This window comes from Lissotriton helveticus, chromosome 6, assembly GCF_964261635.1.
Source record: "Lissotriton helveticus chromosome 6, aLisHel1.1, whole genome shotgun sequence".
NCBI classification, from domain to species: Eukaryota; Metazoa; Chordata; class Amphibia; order Caudata; family Salamandridae; genus Lissotriton; species Lissotriton helveticus.
In genome coordinates, this window is record NC_136067.1 from 363154648 (window position 1) to 363173068 (window position 18421).

The 18421-nt window shown below is 48.2% G+C and overlaps 2 pseudogenes; both read left to right on the forward strand.

Annotated features, from left to right (window-relative positions):
* The first annotated feature begins 10508 nt into the window (after positions 1 to 10508).
* Positions 10509 to 10677, forward strand: LOC144764453 (U2 spliceosomal RNA; annotated as a pseudogene).
* Positions 10678 to 17246: 6569 nt separating this feature from the next.
* LOC144764370 (U2 spliceosomal RNA) lies at positions 17247 to 17421 on the forward strand (annotated as a pseudogene).
* The last annotated feature ends 1000 nt before the right edge of the window (positions 17422 to 18421 follow it).

Consider the following 18421-nt stretch of genomic DNA (forward strand, 5'->3'; position numbering starts at 1 on the left):
TGTGTTGATGTTTGGGTAGGCAGGGATGTTGGGGGGGAGTGCAAGGATTAGTGATGGAGTTGGTGTTATTGGACAGGGAGTCATTGATAGGGTGGGTGGGGCAATTGCGGGACGTGTGAAGGCTGGGCGTTGCGGGGGTGGCAGTGTGGTAGAAGGGAGTGAGAGGGGGGAGAGTTTGTAGGAGGAGTGAGGGCTAGGAGTGGCGGGAGTGTAAAGAGTGGGGGGGAGATGTTGAGGGGAGAGTGAGGGCTAGGAGTGGCGGGAGTGCAAAGAGTGGGGGGGAGATGGGTTGGGAGAGAGTTATGTTGTGTGGGGAGCAGTCAGGTGAGGTGGGTTGTTCTGAGAAGCTAGTCGGAGGAGAGGGGATCTCGTTAAGTGGGAGTGGGGTAGTGGGGGTGTAGGTGGCGGAGGGGAGATCCGCGTCTGGGATTGAGGATTGTGAGGTGTATGTAGCCGGGGGGTGATAGAGTAGAGTACTGGGGGAAGGGAGGGGGTGCGTGTTAGTGGTAGGAGGTGCTGTGAGGTCGAGGATGTTGGTATTGGAGGCCGAAAGGTGTGGGAACTGAGCGTTGGAGATGTATTCTTTGAAGGTGGGGAACAGGTTGTCAAATAGGTCAAGGTTTCTGTCTGTGGATTGAATTAAGATAGTGCCGTTATTGTAGATAGTAATGGATGCTCTAGCTGGGTAAAGTTGGGATGGTGTGGTGGAGAGTGTTATGCCATGAGCACTTTTCCTGGAGGTCGAGATGGTGAGTAGGGAGAGGAATGCTTTTCTCCATTGTGCTCTGCGTATGGTGTAAAGAATGATGTTGGTGCTCTTAGCTCCATTGAAGAGGGAGAAGTAGGTGTCTAAAAAGGGGATTTCAGGGTGGGACTTTAAAAAGTTGTGTTTAAAACATTTAAAGCGTTTTTTTTTTGGAGAGCTCTGGTGGGTAAATAATTTTATATGTGTGTTTGCCCGCGGGTTCCATGTTGGACGAGGGGGAAGAGGCAGGTGAGAGGGGCTGTGAGGGTCGCTGTATGAAAAGAGCTATGGTGTTTGCGAGGGAGGTGAGGAAGACAAGTTAAGTAGTGTGTATGGAGGGGTAGATAATTTGACTAGCTTAAGATGGCCGCTTCGTTAGGCATGATGAAGAGATGAGGAGTGACTAGTCTAAGATGGCCGCCAAGGAAGAGAGGGAGCAAAGAATATAGTAGTCCTATGTTTGTTATTCTGTCCTGAGATCCGGGATGCAGACAAGTTTCGAGGAAGTCCTTTTTCTATCTTACTGGGAGGGTAGAGGCGAGTCCTATGTCTATTTTGGAGGTCCAAGGGGAGGGTAGAGGTGAGTCCTATGTCTATTTTGGAAGTCCAAGGGGAGGCAGTGCTTTTAGATTAGCTTTGTGGGGGTCTGGCAATTTGTTGTTGCAGATTTATGACCCCAGCCATTTTGGGTGAAAGATCTGTTTTCTGAGGAAGTCAGTGTAGTGTCCTCCTACAATAATACACGGACACGTGCTTGGTTATGATCAACCCTTTATTACTACGTCTACTCCGTTCCCCGTCCCTACTCTGTCTAACCCTTTCCTGTCCAGTCCCCACCTCTTCCCCTCTGCCCACCTAGCTCCGCCCACCCCAGCTACTGGACTGCTAACTCCTTTACATCTCCCCCTTTCTTAATAAAGCAACAAGTGAAAATAGAGATTAGTCCATCTCTGTGATCAGTCTCTTGGGAGGCTGCACGTGACGGCGGGGTCTCGCTGGTGGGGACACGGCGCCTTCAGTTGAGGGTTCCTTCACTGATGAATGTCTGGTGTCGGGTGCGACAGATTCAGGATTGTCTCGGCCTTCAGGTGTGGGGATCATATTTATATTTTCATGGTCTTCAGGAGAGCACTTCTTGAAATGAGAAGCGTTGCGGGTGACTCACCGGTTCTCTGATTCCGCGGTCACCATAGTGCCTTTTTGTTGGGTAATTGTTAGAGGCTCATCCTTGAAACGACAATCAGTCTTTTGGCGCTGTTCCTGTCTGACAAGGACTCTGCCGCCTTCCCTCAGGGAGGGGGACCGGGCTCTTCGTTTGTGATCCGCATATTCTTTCATTTTGTCTTTGCGGCGCTGATCTGTTGCGGCCATGTCTCTGTGTTGTTGATCCGAAAGAGGCTTCTTCAGTGCTCCGTCCCATGTGGGGATCCGATTTCTCATTGTCCTCCCGAGCATGAGGGTCGCAGGGCATTGGCCCGTTGTGGAGTGGGGAGTGGTTCTGTAGGCACTGAGGACCTCGTTCAGCGCTGACTGTAGGTCTTTCTTCTCGGCCGTGGCTTGCTGGAATGTTCTCTTAATGGTGGACATAAATCTTTCCACAGTGCCGTTGGCTTGGGGCCAGAGTGGTGTGACTTTGCGGTGTTGAAAGTCCATGTGTTTCGCGAAGTCGTTGAATTCATGACTATTGAATGGGGGCCCGTTGTCCGTCTTGATGACCTTGGGGACGCCCCATGCCGCGAAGGTTTCTTCCAGTACCTTGAGGGTGCAGGCGGCACTGGTGGATGAAATAAACTGGGCCACTGGGAATCTGGAGTATTCGTCCATGATGACGACTACGTACTTCCCTGATTGCAGGGGGCCATAAAAGTCCATGGCAACTTCTTGCCATACCCCATCAGGCAATGGGGTCATCTGTAGAGGTGCGGGTGGATTACTGTGGCTGGTCAGTTGACAGAGGTGGCAGTCTTTCAATGTGTCTTCGACCATCTGGTCGAGGGCTGGGAACCAGACACGTTCTCTCAGAGCTCTTTTGGTGGACACGACCCCTCGGTGGCCTTCGTGGGCCAGGTCGATTACTCCTTGCCTCAGTGCCGCTGGGATGACTAGTCTGTGATCTCTGAGGAGGAGGTCGTCACTGGTTACAGAGAGTTCGTCAGAGACATGTCGGAAGGCTTGGAGTTCTTTCTTGACAGCGGGGTCTTCCTCTTCCTCCTGCGGGTGGTATCTCCATCTGTTGGTTTGTGTACGCTTCATTACTGTTAGTAGGATGGTGTCTTGATTGGTCGCTTCCCGAATAGCGTGCATGGGGATGGCTGGTGGACGAGCATGACTAGTCACAAAGTGAATGTATTCTTCCGCGATGGAGGGCGCAGTCTCTGAGGAGTCTCGGGGGTGGCGGGACATATAGTCAGCTGGATTCTCAGCCTTCCCCGGTTTGTGGATGATTGAGAACGTGTACTCTTGCAGCCGTAGGCCCCATCTTTCGATCCTGGGGGGCATCTTGCACTTGGGATTTCCATAGATCGTGACAAGAGCCTGGTGATCGGTTATGAGTGTGAAGTGTTTCCCGTATATGAAGATGTGGAAGTGTTCGCACGCCCACACAACAGCCAGGCTCTCTTTCTCTGGTTGGGAGTACTGTTTCTCAGGGTCGGTGAGGCTCCGACTGGCATAGGCGATGATCCTCCTCTGATCCGACTCATTGTCGTACTGTGCCAAGATGGCACCTAAGCCCACGGGGCTTGCGTCCACAGTGATTTCCGTTTTCCTCTTGGGGTTGAAGTAGGAGAGGCAATCAGCCGATTCCACAGCGCGTTTGATGTTCTTGAAAGCACGTTCACACTCCGGGGTCCATTTGAATTGCGTACCAGCTTTCGTGAGGAGCCTCAGTGGATGACTTACAGTGGCGTAATCACGAATGTAGCGGGCGCAGTAGCTCGCCATTCCGAGGAAGGAACGTAGGTCGTTGACGTCAGCCGGACTCTTGGTGTTATTGAGCGTGGCGATCTTGTCCGGGTCTGGTTTCATGCCACTAGCCGAGAAGATGTGTCCAAAGAACTTCAGGGTCGACTGATGAAATTCACATTTCTCCTTGTTGAGGGTCAGACCGGCCTCCATCAGGGCGTGGCAGACACGATCGAGAGCGATGTCATGCTCTTTCGCGTCCGATCCGTAGACCAAGATATCATCACTGTAATTAATGGCGTTTGGTACGTGGTGGATGACGAGTCGTATGGCCTCCTGGAAGATTTCAGCGGCTGATGAAACGCCAAAACTGAGCCGTTTGTAACGGAATAGACCAAGGTGTGTGGCAAATGTCGTGATGGAACGTGAACTGTCATCTAGTTCGAGCTGATGGTAGCCCTTGTTCAGGTCCAGTTTAGAAAATACTGTTGCCCCGTTGAGCGCTGTGATCATGTCGCTCAGGAGTGGGCCGGGGTGTCTCTCCCGTTCAATGGCCGTGTTCGGTAGGCGCATGTCCACACAGAGACGGACCTTGTTGTGGGTCCCTTTCTTGGGGACGATGACCACCGGGGACACCCAGGGAGTGGGGCCCTCGGTGCGTTCAATGATGTCAGCGTCCAAAAGTTCCTGCAGTTCACTCTCAACCGCAGATTGCAAGTGAAATGGCACCCGTCGCGGGTGTTGAGCCACGGGTTTGATTTGTTCGTTGATGTGCAGATGGATTTGCCGGCCTTTCAATTTTCCCAATCCTTGGAACAGTGACGGGAATTTTTCAGCGCAGTCCGAGCTGTCATTAACGTTGAAAAGGATGTGCACCAACCGAAGGCGTTCAGCGGTGGGAAGGCTCAGCAAACAGTCGGCTTCGGGCCCTTTAATGACGTGGATGACTGCTGGGATGGAGATGTCGCCATGCGTAAGGGTGGTGTCAAACTTGCCCAAACATTGGAGTGGTTTCTTCGCCATCCAGGTGAATACACGGACAGGCGCGAAACGCAGACGAGGTTTTGGGTCCATGCGGTCATGTTCTGCAACTGATATGTAGTTGAGCGACGCTCCACTGTCCATCACGAACTTGGCAGCGTGGTTGCCCACTTTGATGTTGAGACGTGGATAGCGTTTAAACTGATCGTGGTCAGCAAAGTTGACGTATTCAGTGGTGTATGACGACCGCCTGGATGAGGACGATCTTGATTCCCTTGACGGAGAACGACGGTCCCATCTGGAGCGTCGAGATTCCTGACTGGAGTGTGAAGACGCGGGAGATCTAGGGGGCTCTTCCTGAACCGCTCTGATGTGATGACGTTTGGCCTCCGATCTTGAGGGTCGTTGCGGCCCATCGCGTCTGTCATTATCGCTGCGTCGTTCTCTGTGGTAGTCCCCACACATGGCCTCAAAGTGGTTGGACCGCCCACACTTTCTGCAGCGTTGGCCCATGGCAGGGCAGGAGTCGATATGAGGGTAGTCGTATCCGCACCGGAAACACCGCCTCGTGTGTTCGGGTCGTCGATCCCTCCTCTCAGAGTCTTTCCTTTTATAGTCCGGGCGTCGCCTGGGCGAGAATCTGGAGCGCCGTGACCTATCTCGCGGGTGACGTCTTCCGCTGTCACGCCGATCCGGTCGTCCATGCCTAAGGTCAGTAACACGGTTGGCGCGTTCGTGACTGGTTCTGGGTCCGGTTTCGATTTCTGCCGCATTTTCTTCAGCTTGGTCGTACAGCCGGGAGTTCTCTTCGATGTCTGCCAGTTCTTGTGGTTTTCTTAGCAACCGCCGTCTCAGCGATTCCGAGTGACACCCAGTGATTATTTGAGATTTAATGGCTGCATCCGGCGAGAAGTTTGTGAACTCGCAATATTGGGACTGCCGTCGTAGTCGATGTATGAAGGAGCTCAGTGGTTCCTCCTTTCCTTGGCGCTGCTGGTGGAACTTGTGTCGCTCGTAGTCGACGTTTCTCTTGTGTAGAAAACGGTTGTTTAGGACATCTCTCACTTTGACATAGGTGTCGCCGTCCACAGCCGGGATCTCTCGTACAATCTTGCTTATCTCACGCCCCCCTAGATTGCGAAGGGCTATTATCTTGTCTTTGTCTGGTTCTATTTTGGACCCTTCAATGTAGTCCTCAAAGTCCTCTAGCCATTCTTGCCATTTTAGGCCCATGCTGCTTCCTGTTGTGACTGACAGTGGCTCCGGGGCTCGCAGGTGTGTGCCTCCCTTGACTTCTGTTTGCGCGGGAGGGTTAGACATCCTGGCGGTGAGTCTTAGTGCCTGTGTCTGCTTCTTGCTTCAGTGACTGGCGCGCGTTTCCAAGGGTTGTTCTCTCGTAGCTATCAATGCTTGCTTGTTTCTTGCTAATACTTGTCCTTGCAGGCACCAATGCTCGTTGACTTCCCTTTATCAATGTTTGTTTACTTTGTTCTGGCCAATGTTTGTTCACTTTCTGGCTGCTGCCTGACTCCAAGATGGCCGCCTATGAATCACACAGGGTATGTCCTTGAAATCCGCCTGACTCAAAGATGGCCGCCGCTATGGGAATCTCGTTTCCCACGAGATCTCAGTCTCATTCAAGCCTCCAGACTCACGTCTCTTCACTCGGCACTCACCGGCAGCCGATTCCTTCAGGCAGCTCACCCTCCGCACTTCTCCAGACGCTCCTCGGGCACCGGAGCAGTCAGACACGATCCAGGTGAGCTCCCGATTCTACTTCGTGGCTCGCAGGCGATGTCTCACGCATCAGGGGTGAGCTTTTCTTCCGTTTTGGCGCGAACAGCGCTGTCGCTTCTGGGCTCACCCACGGGGCTTCCGCAGTGCTCCAGGCGCCCTCTTGCAATCAGGGCATTAGGCAGGATCGGGGTGAGCTCCCGATTCCTCCTTACTTTAAGTTCTCGCTTTCCTTCGGCGGCACCGTCCAGCACTCACTAGTCTTTGCACGCTTCCTGCGTGGGTCGCGTTCTGGCGCGAAAAGGGTCTCTTCTTCTTCGAGCGTTTTAGCGCTCGGTGCCTCGGCTCCCTCTTGGATCCCTCTCAACTGCTGGGGGAACAGGGTCACCTGCTACTGGCTTCTTGCTTCAGGTAGCAACTTCGTTTTCCTTGGTCAGCGTTTCCTTCTTCTCGAGGCTGCCTGGGGACAGGGCTCTCTTGTGGGGTTCTGTGGGCTAGTTTCAAGCCCATCCCATCCTTCGTCGCCAGTTGTAGTGTCCTCCTACAATAATACACGGACACGTGCTTGGTTATGATCAACCCTTTATTACTACGTCTACTCCGTTCCCCCTCCCTACTCTGTCTAACTCTTTCCTGTCCAGTCCCCACCTCTTCCCCTCTGCCCACCTAGCTCCGCCCACCCCAGCTACTGGACTTCTAACTCCTTTACAGTCAGGGAAATGGAGTCGAGTAAATACTACAATTTTATGGCCCCAGCCATTTTGGGCAGAAGGATCAGAAAAGTAAAGTCATGTAAATCCGCTTGAAAAGTGGTGCAAAAAATAAAAATGAAAACTGAGCAAGAGGCACGATACCTTGACAAAATCCTGGGATCGTTTTTGGTACGAGATGCTTGATCTGCTGGCTTCAACACGCCCTTTTTTCACGTTGTCGGTGTGTATATTCCTCTTTACCAGTGGAAGGTTCCATAGAAATAAAGAACTTCAATATCAAATGATATCCGCTGGTAGTGCTGTCAGCGTTGTTTTGTTTTATTTAGTGCAATTCCTGGGGGGGGGGGCTATGAGGCGTCTTCTCTCTGCGTGCGTGTGAAATCGTAGCGCGGTTCTACCGGGGGCCGCCAAGCCGCGACCCAGCCGACCTGCCGCCCAGCTCTCCCAAGCAGCACCGCAGCCTAGCCGCCACTGACCAGGGGCTCCTCCGCCACAGCTCCCGGCAAGAGGGGAGAGGTCGAAGGCGCCTCCGCCGTGTGCTGTGCGATCCAGGGTCTGGTGCTCCAGCAGCAGGGAACAACCCTCTAGGGCCGTCGAAGTGCTTGCCGTCTCCACGTCGGCCTCCACTGTGAGCTGTGCGATCCAGGGTCTGGCTCTCCAGTAGCAGGGAACAACCCTCCAGGGCCAACGAGGTGCTTGCCGTCTCCACGTCGGTGCTCCGCAGGAGGGGTCGGTGTCGCCGCTTCACTCATACATGGACAATGTCACCATTGCTTGCACTGACGCTAGATCCATAAAAAGAACTTTCCTTATAACCCAACTCTTTTCCCTAGCAGCCGGGCTACAGGTGAATGTGGAGAAAATGCACTGCATGACGGTGGGAAAATGGGACAACCTGTCTCAGCTTCCAGTGAAACCTTCCAAAGACCCAGTGAAAATACTGGGGATTCGTTTTTCCCAGGACATGAAGGTGTTATGTGGGAATCTAGGACCCTAGTGTAATTTTTCCGATTCATGCCCATATATAGGTATAATTCACCCAATCCTTATATAGGCATAGGAATCATTACCTTATTTAGTACGGCATGGCTACTTCCATTAAACTTTGAGAATCCACAGCGATTTCTTGGAAAAACCAGCCTTCAGCAGTCAGGGACTTCCCCCTGCTTGAATACTAATTTATCCAAGAACTCCTGGAGTTTTCCAGGAACTGAGGCACTAGTGACGATATTATGTCCAATCTTACATCAAACTCGGCACCTTCAGAGTATAAATATGCCTACATTTGCCCAGTCAAATACACAGTGGTTCAGGAGCAGATCGACTAACTACTTGCCCGACGCCCTGCTGTTGCAAGTGCCGAAGGAAGCCGACCCTCCAACTGACGCACTGAGAAGAAGCAGTCTTTTCTCTTGCCGAGAAATCCAGCTCCGGTGTTTCCAGGCTACCCTTGTGGGTTGCTGGGAGATCGAGTCCTGAGAGAGAGATACAAGACCTCTATCATTCTGAAACCAAGGTACGGAGCTGATTAGACCCTTAGAGAATTCTTGGAACAGATTCTGGGCAGAAAATTACTAGACTTATGCTACACCACACTTACTCCTCCCATGTACTAGACTTAGGTTAGGTACACCGGGGTAGGCGTATTTTAGAAGCACCAGTAGAGTACTTTGGCCACTATTTTATCACTGTATGTATTTTATGCATTTTATGTATTCTATGTTAATGGCTTAGAAACCATATCATGCTCTTACAGTTCTATTTTATAATACTATTCGTATTATATGCATTGTACTTCTTAACTAGCATTTCAATTGTAGCAGTGCATTTCTTATGCTTAAGAAATAAGACTGTTCAATAAATACTTTTATTGAAAACTCCTGTCTCTCTATTTCTAAGCAACTCTGGTGAAACGAAGCATGCACATCTGACTGAGTGAAATAGCCGTCTATTGTTTCCGCGACTCTAGAGATACGTTTCATTCTGGGGAAACAAAGTTGTCATGTTATATGGTTGTCAGAGACTAATCCCTTCTTGTACTTTCGAGAAAGTTTCTAGTGACCTCTGAGCTAGCTGGCACTCACAATTAAGTCTAATATATTCGGCAGAGACCTAGTCGACGTAAGTCCTACGTCTAAGCTGCAGGATATATTATTCCAATGTGCAGAGCCTATTGGGAATATAGGAACTACACTACAAAGGGAGAAATAAACTGGGAGAATATCCAGACAAAGCTCAAGCAGAAAATGGCGCTCTGGACGACAAGGAAACTTTCCCTGGAAGGGTAAGTCTTGGTGCTGAAAGCAATATGTCTACCAATCCTGCTGTTTATTGCCATGATTTTCCCTCCATCATACAGGTGGACAAAAGTGACACAAAGATTTTTTGCAAACTTTTTTGGGGGGTCAAAAATGGAAAAACTAAAAAGAGACACTGTTTTCAAACTACCCACATAAGGAGGTAAAGACCTGCCAAACCTCCATGACTTCCTGCTGTCACATTTTGTTAAAAACGTGCTGGGGAATGCAAAGAAAGACTCAAATGTGGCTGCCTACACACTGTTTGCCACATGCTTCATTCTATCAAGAGTTGGCATATGTAAACTGGATAACACAAAGCCTTTTTTACTAGAACCACCCCTTGCGTACAAAGGCATCAAACCTTTTTTCACGAAGCTGGAAGAAAGACAAATCTAAGCGAAGGACATCACACCCCAGATGGCCTTAAACAAAGAACTGAAAGAAACAGACTCAGTGACAATAGGCAACAACTTGTCAGAGAAGCAATCAGGGAAAGTTTGGGAGATGGTGAACCACAATGACTTGACAAACTCCCAGAAAGACTTGGCATGGATGATGGTATCCAAACACCTACCTGTGAAACAATTCCAACATGCAAGGAAACTGGAAAAAAGAGCAAGATGTCCAACACCAGGCTGTGCAGCAGATGAATCCATGATGCACTTCATTTGGAACTGTGGTGGAGCACAACGCATGTGGAAGGCAATGGGGCAGCTCATTAAAGAACAGTCATCCCTGTCCTATGAACTAATTCTCGATGGTTTGGGCATAAATTGCAATACAAATAAAGAAAGGACACTGGAGAATAATAAACTGCGTAAAAGAGGCAATGTGGGAAAACAGAAACTTTTCCTTGTACAAACACCAAGTAATCACGTAAAAAGAATGCCAAAAACTTGTTTTCAATAAAATGTTCTCTTACATGTGCATAGACACCCATAGATTTGGGCAAGAATGGGCAAAGGAAACCTGGAAAATCAGGAATTGGTCTGGATGGGTTAAATGAAAAATCTTGATGGAAAACCACAAAAGATAGCCTACGTGCTTATCTTTGAGAATGGTTAAATGTACAGCACCCAAATATAAGGGACTGCTTAAAATGTAAACCTGACAAATAACTTTAAATAAAGTATATTTTTAGAAAAAAAAAATATATATCAGTTTAATATCTGATACGTCCTCTATCTGGGGACCATATATTAAATTGATTTTTGGAACAGGGAGATGGAATAGGAGTTTGCTCTGTCCACTCTACGCATCAACCTGGTATTGCAGTACCTCCAGGAATGGTGCGCTTCCCCACCCGGGGAAAACAATGCTGTTGAAAAATAGACGAGAAAAGACGTGTTTGCGTGTGAATAAAAGCAAACTGGGCACCGTGTCTTGCCTTATTTATGTATTTATTTGACTTATGTTCCACTTTGCGGCATCCGGGCCATGCGTTATTTATTTATTTATTTTTTGCGTTTTAAAGACTTTTTCCAGCAGAAGAGTTTCATTGGTTTTGGATCCATTTCACTGGGGAAGGAATGGAAGAAGGTTCCCTGCAAGTCAGTAGGATGGATAGATGGATGGAGGGAGGGAGTAAGGCAGGCTGGCAGAGAAGTGGACACTGCCCTTGGCTTCTCTGAGCAAGAAGAAAAATACAGAGTCCTTTTCTTTCTCTGCCCGCCCCAAACGGCTACGAACGGCCAAGCCTTATCTATAGGCCATAGGCTGCAGGGGAGCAGTGTCCCCGGAAAGCGAGGGACCGGCCATTTCCGGTCAGGGAGCTGTCCAGGGCATCCTGGACTGATTCCCAGCATCCCCTGCCTGCCAGGCTTTCTGGCCAGCCGGCCACATAGCTGCGTGGCCATGGAGACTTTTTCGAGTGACCCCGGGCGCACTAGGATAGTGCACCGCTCGGGGACACTCAATCGCGGAGATTCACTACTGCCCCACTTCGGAACACCTGGACCACACGGACAGGACCAGGTGAGCTGGGAAAGCACACGGGGTAGTGGGAGGAGGCACAAGGAATTCGAGCGGTGCTCGGCCCGAGGATACCCCGCAGAAAGCGGGAAATAATTTTTTCACTCGCCAGAGGAATTTCGGGCCGCAGTCACTGGAGACACCCCAGGCGCACCCCCCTAGGTGCTTGGCCCGGGGAGACTCCAGCAGAAGGAAAAACGCATTCCAGAGATTCTGCCAGCTGGGACACAAACCGCGAGCCCCCAGGCGCACCGGATGGTGCTCGGCCAGGGGGCACGCAAGAAGATCACCTCACGGCTCCTTTGTCAAAGCTGAGACTGTGACTACTCAGAGGCTCCCTCCAGCGGGAGGAAGCAGCAAACAATAAAGCGAGCCCCCAGGCATGCTCCCTGAACCAAAAAGACCCGCAAGACAAAGGAAGAGATACCGTGAGCCCCCTGGCGCACTTTTCAAGTGCTCGGCCAGGGGGCACGCACCTTGGGGCAAAATCACGAGAAAGGAGCAAAAAAGAACAGAATAGCGAGCCCCCCCACGTGCACCAGGCAGGTGCTCAGCCAGGGGGCATGCGAGGACCAAAGAGCACTAGAAAAGGCAAGCGAGCCCCCAGGCGCACCGGCTGGTGCACGGCCAGGGGGCACGCACCATTTCCCAGCATAAAGACCACACTATCAACAACAAGAGGGAGACGATTTTCTAAACAGTGAGCCCCCAGGCGCCTTTTTAATCTAACTGGTTATATGGATAATGAAGAATTAGAAGGATACACCATCACCCCCCTATCCGCACCCAGAGAAATACCCATAACCGTACATATGTACAACTCCTTCGCTTCCCCAACAGAAATTGCCAATTTCCTACGTAGGTACTGCCAGACTGTAAGGGGAGGTAGTGAACTAAAAAATTAGTGGTGCATCTGGAATGGAAAGCGTAGGTATATAGTCACCCTGGAAGCAGTTGAGGAAGGAATAGGAGGGACAAAACACCCCCCACTTAACTTCTCAATAGGGCTAAATAGAGGGTTCCTATACTTCCCAGGACAACCAAACTTTTGCAGAGCATGTTTAGAGTTCGGGCACATTAAAGAGTGGTGCCCAGGAGATATATACAGAAACTGCGGGAAAAAGGGACACATGGCACAAGACTGTAAAGCCCCCCAAAAATGTAATCTATGCGGGGGGAACAACCACCTTTACAAAAACTGCCCAAATAGAGATATGCCCAAATACCAGGAACAGGTAGCAGAAAAGGGAAACCTACAAAAAAAATCCTGAGACAGAAAAGAAAAAACAGGCAGAAGAAATCACAGAAAATAGGGAAACTGGAAACCAACGCCACACATACAGCCAACCCCACAGGTGGAAAAAGATGAGGCCCACACACCCACACAAGTAGTACAGGAAACACCAGAAGAATACCAAACAGAAACAAACCTGATAGTAAAACAGACTGTAGAGGTAGTCACAATAGACTTAACTGGCACGAATGAGGATACCCAAGACACCAAGAAACATTCTTTGGATAGTTATAATCCAGAATGGCTCTTCGCAGTGACACAAGACACAGGGAGCCCCCACATCACGCAGTCAATAGACCCCCAGACACAGCTAGAGGAAAAAATGGAAGAGGGAGAAGTAGATAAAGAAGTAGGGAATGAAAACCAAACAGAAAAAAAGCAAGACTGGTAGAAGCAGAAGAAGCCCCAAATAAAACTAACCTAACTGAATCAGGCTCAGATTATGAGGACACAATAAGCACACAAAGATCAGAGAAATGAGTGTTGAGAGTATCAGCGAGACAGATAGCAAAGAAAAAAGTAAGAAAGAACCCTTTTTTCACAAATGGCCTCACTAAACAAAAACAAAAGAAATGCCACCAACCAAATCGGAAGTTCACAATGCCCAGGCTCTAGATTTAGTAGCCTGGCGAACTTAACAGACTCAGAAGACCCCCACATGGAAGGTCTATCTGATACAGAAAAACAAAAGGGCCTCATCCTAGAGGAGGGAAACCAACAGAAAGAAGGGCCACCATGCGACAGCCCAATCTACTTCAGCAATGAAGATGAAAATATAACAACCTTTGAAAATGTCTCAATCCTCCAACAGGGGAATGAGATATTTGATAGCATATAAAAATTAAAATGATGTGGACAATAATAATAATGGCTATAACAATAGCCTCCCTAAACGTTAGAGGGTTGAGAAACCCAACAAATAGAGCAGCAATATTCCAATACTGCACAACCCTAAAAGTAGACATCATATGCCTACAAGAATGCGGCCTACCTTATGCTGATGAATACAGGCATATAAAAAAAGAATGGCCTTTGGGGCTTTCCTTTTGGGCAGGAGTGGGGATCCTCTTTACAAACAACCACCCTCAAATAATACAAGAAACTATAATCTCACCAGGGAGAGCACAAATGCTAATAGTAAATTACAAAGAAAATATCTTTAAAATCATAAATATGCCCATGCAAAAAAGAATGAAAAGAAGGAACTGCTGGAAAATCTAAACTTCTTTCTAACTGGCAACCAACCATGCCTCATGGCGGGAGATTTCAACTGCATCCTGACACCAGGAGACAGATATGGATCCTCAATGCAGTACAAACTGGATATTACATCCAAAACCCTAAAATATATGATAAACAACTTCAACCTCCAAGACTCATACTCCCTCTGTAACCCGAACACAACGGGATACACATGGCTATCTGGAGATGGGAACACTACATCCAGAATAGACTTTATCTTTGCAACCAGACAAATAGAATGCATAGCATCAAAACTAGATGATAGCTGCCTCACTGACCACCAAACGCTCATAACAGAATGCCAACTCTCCCAAGTATCCCACAAAGGAAAACGTTATTGGAAGCTAAACACCTCAGCTTTATCTGAAGAAGAGATACAAACAGCATTCCAAAGGCAATATAACAAATGGGGGAAGCAAAAGAAAAACGTCCAAAACCTCACCCTATGGTGGGAATTTGTTAAAAAACAAACCAAAACCTTCTTCTCAAACATAGGAAGGGAGAGAGCTGCCCAACAAAGATCTGATTTTAAAGACCACCAAGAGAAACTAGCCTTACTGATAGAACTACAGGACGCAGGAGTACAAATAAAGGAGGAGATGACAAAAACTAGGGAAAACATCAGAAATGGTACCTACAAAAAGGTAGAGAGACCATCTTTAACTCACAAGTCAAAGAATACGAAGAAGGGGAAAAATGCAATGCATTTTTCCCCTTCTTCGTAGGCCTGAAAGATAAAAATAGAAAGGTAACAAATAAAGTGGAGCAAATGCTAGAAATAACGGCAGAATTCTTTAAAAACCTCTACAAAGAAAAAGAAATAGAGGAAAATACAGGAAATGATTTCCTACAAAATTTAGAAGGAAACTTGTCAAAAGAGGCAAAACTCTTCCTAGAAAAACCCTTTGAAGGTCAGGAATTCTTATAAGCACTCGCCCAGACACCAAAAAACTCTGCCCCAGGGAAAGACGGCTTACCCTGGGAATTTTACAAAACCTTCTGGGATACTATAGCGAGAGATTTCATTGTAATGCTCAATAAAGCAGCAGAAGAAAAGAACCTCCCACCATCCTTCCTAGAATGAGTGGTGACCCTAATCTACAAAAAAAGGTGACAAAGAATGCCTTTTAAATTGGAGGCCCATTACACTCCTCAATGTAGATAGCAAAATCCTAAGCAAACTAATGACAAACAGAATTAAAAAGGTACTCAAATAAAGTCCACATTTGTAAAGTAAAGTCCACATTTGTAAAGCGCACAATCACCCGTAAGGGTCTCTAGGCGCTGGGGGGCCGTCGGGAAGATTAAGCGAGCTAGTGCCCAGAGTCACATGGTGCTGGGCTGACCTGCCGCCGGAGCCGGGGATCGAACCGTAGTCCCCAGATTCCAGCGTCAGTCGCCCTGGCCGCGGCGCCACACCTCTTCCACAGTCATCCACCCAGACCAAACCTGTGCGGTCCCTGGTAAGAAATCATGGGACAGCCGGATCACTATAAGAGATGCCATTTGGATGGCGCTAGAGAAAAACTCGCCACTAGGGGTCCTCTCACTAGACCTTCAAAAAGCATTCGATAGCGTCTCCCACGCATACATGTTTAAAGTCCTCCACCACATGGGCTTTCCACCAGGCTTCACAAAGATAATAGGACTACTATTCACTAACGCCACCAGCGCATTCCAGGTAAACAACCACCTCTCCAAAGAGGTACAAATAGGCACGGGAGTCAGACAGGGCTGCCCACTGTCACCAGCGCTCTTCATCTGCGCCCTAGAACCACTACTAGCAAGCCTGAGAAAAAATAAAGTAATAAAAGGAATTTTTGTCCCGGGGGCGGGAGGAAATAAAGCTAAATGCATGGCTTATATGGACGACATAACCATAGTATGCCCGGACCCACAGTCAGTTTCAAGAACAATCCTACACTGCAACATTTTTGCACAAGCATCAGGAGTACAACTAAACCTAGGAAAAACGACCTGCCTCACAGTGGGAAATTGGAACAATTTGGCCAAAATACCAGTCCAAACCACCAAACAACCAACAAAGATACTAGGAGTCAGGTTTTTCGGAGGACACCTCAGGAGAAGACAACTGGGTAGAAGTTAAAAAAAAGATAAACCAAAAAGTTGGTTTATGGAAGAGTAGATCCTTAAGCCTAGTAGGGAAGATTTTAGTAATTAAAGCTGTCCTGCTCCCTTTGATGCTTTACTATGCCGTGATCTTTCCCCCCTCCAAAGAGACACTAAAGAGTCTGCAAAAAAACATTTGTGATTTATTTTTGGTCCTCCAAAATGGAGAAACTAAAAAGGGAGATTGTCTACAAAAGCCTAGAAAATGGGGGCAAGGGAGTTCCAAACCTATACTTATTCTTCCTTGTCACATACAACAGCTTAAGCCTAAATGCAATTAGAGAGAAAAGAAACATTGCCAAACACTTCATCAGATATGGAGTCGCAAACATCTTTAGAACAGCAAAGCTCATAGAACAAGACAACAGACTGCCTACAGCTTTTGTCCAACTAAAAATGTATAACATAATTGCTGACTTTTTGAAAACCATGAAGAAGATACAACTAGAACCAGAGGACTTCACATATAGAAAGGCCCTGAAGGAAGCCATACAAAAGAAAGAAGCTCTGACGCCAGCAAACAATCTAAACGAAAAACTCTCCAAAAAAGCATGGACAATGGCGAACAGTAAGGAGATCACCAATAGCCAAAAGGACCTCGCATGGCTGACCATCCACAAGGCTTTACCAGTGAAAAGCTTTCAACATAAAAGAGGACTATCAAAAGACTCCACCTGCCCAAGAGACAATTGTACAGCGGAGGAATCAGTAATTCACTTCCTCTGGAACTGCTATTTTGCGCAACAAACATGGAAAACCATAGGTTCCCTGATAAAAGGGATCACAGGACAGAACAACATAAGCTACGAACTTATCCTGTATGGCTTCCCCACAACATGTGCCAAAGACAAACACAACCTACTGTTGGAAATTATATCTATGGACAACAAGAAACCTAGGAGTCTACCAACACAAGACCTTTTCCACCAAAGACTGTATGAACATTGCACTGGATAAAGTAATGTTTTTTTATTATGTGGATATTAAAAAACAAGGCAAACAAGAAGCAGAAAAAATATGGAAACAAAAAAATGGGCAGAATGGCTAAACTAAAAACTCTAGGAATACACTTTAGCATAAAAGTGCTTTCTTACAATGAAACATATATCTAGATGGAAAACTGACAGGTCCCTGCCTGCGTGCAACACCTAGTCCAGTTAAAAATTATGCCACCCAGAAATGGGATTGGTTAACATATACCTGTGACAGACAAACATTTTTAAATAAAGTATATCCCCCCCCCCCCCAAAAAAATCTGTTCTTATCAGTTTAATATCTGATGCGTCCTCTATCTGGGGACCATATATTAAATTGATTTTTGGAACAGGGAGATGGAATAGGAGCTTGCTCTGTCCACTCCACGCATCAACCTGGTATTGCAGTACCTCCAGGAATGGTGCACTTCCCCACCCGGGGAAAACAATGCTGTTGAAAAATAGACGAGAAAACGAGAGTAGCGCTTCACTACCAAACCCTGTAAAGTGGCGCCATTGTGTTTGCGTGTGAATAAAAGCAAACTGGTCACCGTGTCTTGCCTTATTTATGTATTTATTTGACTTATATGCCCCTTTGCCGCACCCGGGCCGGGCGTTATTTATTTATTTTTATTTTTTTCGGACTTTTAAAAAAAAAAATCTTTCTTTTTTTTCCCCCTTCTCCTCCAGACGCTGCACTTTGAAAAGAGACAAACATCGGAAAAATACTGTTTTTCCAGCAGCAGACTTTCATTGGTTTTGGATCCATTTCACTGGGGAACGAATGGAAGAAGGTTCCCAGCAAGTCAGTGGGAGGGAGGGAGGGAGGGAGGCAGGCAGGCAGGCAGGCAGGCAGGCAGGCAGGCAGGCAGAGAAGTGGACAATGCCCTTGGCTTCTCTGAGCAAGAAGAAAAATACAGAGTCCTTTTCCTTCTCTGCCCGCCCCGCCCGGCCCCGAACTGCCAAACCTATCTATAGGCCTTAGGCTGCAGGGGAGTAGTGTCCCCGGCAAGCGAGGGCCAGGGGCCGGCCATTTCCGGTCGGGGAGCTGTCAAGGGCATCCTGGGCTGATTCCCAGCATCCCCTGGCTGCCAGGCTTTCTGGCCTGCCGGTGTTCTGAGAAGCATTGTACCCCCATGTGGCTATGTCCCCCCTACGTCACGGGGTGCAGAAAATCTCAGCACCGAGCTATTCGCCGTCGCTCCCCCATGGCGCTTTGTACCCCCTACGTCATGGGGGAGGAGCGGTTCGCGTGCTTCAGTGTAGCAAATCTCAACACCGAGGTATTCGCCGTCGCTCCTCCATGGCGCTTTGTACCCCCTACGCCATGGGGGAGGAGCGGTTCTCGTGCTTCAGTGTACTAGAAGAATTGGCGAAATTTTTTGCGTACGCCATTTGCTTTTTTTGGTTATTTAGGGCGGGCGGCCCCCGCG